Here is a 3,830-nt window from a genome sequence, read left to right on the forward strand (position 1 = left end):
TTCCACTTGGCTAAAAAAACATATACTTGTCTTACCATCATGACAAGCATCTGGTCAACCAGGAGTGTTACTTAATATCTCAAGGTTTAATGCCCGATTGTTAGTCATTCAGAAAAAATGGCTGTGAAGGATGACCTACTGAAGTCTGCACTCATAATTATAGTAACTTGCAAAATTGAACACAAAGCCTGAATCAGAAATTTGAGATCTGGGCCCGTATCATGAAACTTTTTATCAATAACAAGTTAGCTACTGAAACAAGTAACAATAAGTCAATAACTGTTTCAAGCTACTGAAATTGTTGCATTTTATTTTTTGCTGAGAGCAAACTTGTCATTGAAATGTGACACTTGTTATTAAAAGCAAGTTTTATGAAATAAGGCCCAGAGTTACTTTTGAGCCAGATTGTCTGAAAATGGAATTCTATTACGAGGGCCCTCTCGCTTTTAAAGTTGCAATGTTTTCAAACACAAATCAAAACGTAAATGCAATTGGTTGAAAATATAATTTTAATTTCAACTTTTTATGGAAGAGTCCTCAGAATGCAATATGGAGTATGAAGTTGTTTTGTATTGTGAATGTTATTTTATTAAGTATTTACAGTACCATGTAAGTTGAATATACACAGTTGGGCCCCGGAAGTTTACATGCACCTGGAAGATACTCGTGTTACTCAGATGTTCTCAACTTCACTTTTTCCTATCAGGAGTCACTCATCTCAGAGTGATTAGTGATGTTTATACTGTATATATCACACAGAGACCATATTTGTCTATCTTCCTGAAGTGAAAAGTTGACAGGCATGAGTGCAAATGTGATAATGTATATCAGGCCCACCTGGACATGTATGTACATGCATCTACAATTCAGGGATTATGCAAGTCCATGTGTATCAAGTTTTGTGTGCCTTATGCTTTTTATATACTATAAATAGAGACCATATTTGTCTATCTTCCTGAAGTGAAAAGTTGACACGAATGAGTGAAATTGTGATAATGTATATCGGGCCCAACACATCTACAATTCAGGGATTATTCCATTACTTGATAATGTTTTTGTCTTTTCTTTGTCTTTTACCATTTTAACTACCAGTAGATGTGTATCAAGTTTTGTGTGCCTTATGCTTTGTATATATTATAAACAGAGACCATATTTGTCTATCTTCCTGGAGTGAAAAGTTGATAGATATGAGTGAAGTTGTGATAATCTATATCTGGCGCAACTCTACGTGTACAATCCATGTACATCTACAATTCATGGATTATTCCAGTAATAAATAGTGTTGCTGTTTTTTCTTCTTCCATTTAGCCTCTAAATAGATGTGTAACAATTTTTGTGTGCCTTATGCTGAATGCCTGCACGTATAAACAAAGTGGTCATGTGATTTGATAATTAGCCAAGAGCTACTTGTATAGGAGGGGTATATATTGAACATGTCCATATCACTATGATCTAATACACACTGGCATACCAGTATAATAATAATAATAGCTAGTTCTTGTATGTGATTACTGTAAGACAAACATTCTATCAGTGTATAAATCAATATTTGTTGAAGGTACATGATTTTTATAATAATAATAATCTACTCTGTGAATTAAAACAAGCGTTTTTACATGATTTGTTAAGGAATCAGAGGTTATACACTTATTGATGTCTTCAGGATCGAGGGCTATTCCATAAAGTACGACGCGCGTGGGCAAAGGATCTTTCCCCTCAAGTTTTTGCAACTTTAGGAATCACAAGGGAACCGGAAGTGGATGAGCGTAAAGATCTTGCGATGGTGTAATTTTGGGTTAAAGAAATATTGTATTGGGGAGTTGAACCGTAAAGGCAGGGAAAGGTGAGCAACAAAATCTTGAAAATAATGCACTCTTTAAGAGGGAGCCAGTGCAGCCACTGCAAAACGGGGTTGATATGGATATGCTTGAGGGACAAAGTAATGATGCGAACCGGCGGCAGCGTTTAGAAGACAAAATGTAGCAATAAAAGAATGTTTCCAATTTCAAGATAAAAACTTATCAATGTAGTCCAAATCAGATGATCTTATAGTTTGTAAGTTTACAGCCTTGTATTTATATGATATGTAAGGATACCAATTTAACTGAAATGGAAATGTTATTACATCTGAAATATGTTCAGACAATCATGTTTGTGCTTGCCATGTTTATGTGTACCAGGTATGTGCCAAAGATTAAAGTATTTCTTGTATTTCTTATTCCGAGTCTGAATTTATGACTTATTTGTAAGGTTTGAATCCAGAGACATATGGGGAAGGGATGAAGGGAGGGAGGGAAAGAGAGACATGAGGGTGGGAGTGGGGGAGTATAGATGTGCAGGGGGGGGGGTGAAATATACAGTGATCAAGAGAATAGGAGGGGAAAAAGCATATGTGAGGTGGGGATGTAGAGATGGATAAGCTATAGAGGGAAAGAAGGAGAGAAAGGAGATCAAAATATGTGCATATAAGAGGGGGGGGGGGTGTAATTGTTCCGCTGGTCATTTACAGGGGGTGAATGTCCAGGGGGTAAACATCTTAGAATCACAACAATTAAAGACCGTCAACACTACGGGGCCAGAAGGGATGAGACCACACAGCGAGGTCACTGACAGGGGGCTATCTCCTTAACTCAGCTCTTAACTAACATAAGAAAAAGAGGATCATGGGGGACCAACAGGCACCGATTGGCGAAGTTTTCTATATAGAGGGAGCAAGTAGCTACAAGTAGGACAGTGGGGCTTTAATATAAATTCTCATGTGCTTGCCCATCTCCTCTCCTCTCGCTCTCTCTCCACAGGCCCGCTCTCCTATTTTATACACACAGCTCTTTTTCCCCCTTAAAAAAAACCAAAAAAAAAACCCATGAACACTATTCCCAAGTAAGCAAGCTCTCTCTCTCTCTCTCTCTCTCTAAAATTTCTCCTTTCTCTCTTCCTTTCAACATATGGATTCTTATTGCATTCAATTCCTTGTGCTAAATTGAAACACCCTTCACATCCCTTCACCCAATCATGGTATAATGCAATGATACATGATGTGCTGTTGAGTCATTCACTTTATTTACAAAACATTGCTACTCTAGTCTTATCCGCTATCAATACAATATAGAACTCTACACATTACAATACATTGTATAAAACTGGAGAATACAAGACATAATCAACCAAAGTACACTTCATTGACCAATATATCCAAATGACTATAAACATTCACAAATTTTCCTAAAAAAGAAACCATTCTACAAATGTACGGAGTGTCATGAGTGTCATAGATTGTCAAGAAGAGCATCAATATATCAAAGTGTGAGTAAATGCCCTAGTTTCAATATATTACCAATGTATAGCCCCCTAATTTACAATTTACCCTATACATGACTTGTACATGTATTGAAAATTAAACATGATCAAAACAAGATCTGTTTGGACACTATCAAGAATGAATCTACAGAGGGCGCTATTGTAAAACCTTCAATATAATCAATTTCATATAAAATTATCAACTGTCGGACAGCTCACAGGCACAGATCCTGATCGTTTATACAAATAAAGTTCCTGAACTAAAATGCATACGTTTGGTACATGTACCAGAAAGGCGTTAACTCTTTTTAAAATGATTCAAGGTTCTACACCAACAAAAGTCCTGCATAAATGTTTTTAACAGTTTCGATTCAATATGAATAACCTTGACTAATGTAATTGCTACAATTGATAATGGTTCTAATTATAAAGGCCAAAAATGAGTGTATTTCAAATTGGCCACACATCATCAGTAAAAAATATAACTCTTAAATCCTGCATATCATAATAAATGTATCTGTACTGTTCCTTCT

Source organism: Strongylocentrotus purpuratus, unplaced genomic scaffold (assembly GCF_000002235.5).
Source record: "Strongylocentrotus purpuratus isolate Spur 01 unplaced genomic scaffold, Spur_5.0 spur5_scaffold_20, whole genome shotgun sequence".
Classification (NCBI taxonomy): domain Eukaryota; kingdom Metazoa; phylum Echinodermata; class Echinoidea; order Camarodonta; family Strongylocentrotidae; genus Strongylocentrotus; species Strongylocentrotus purpuratus.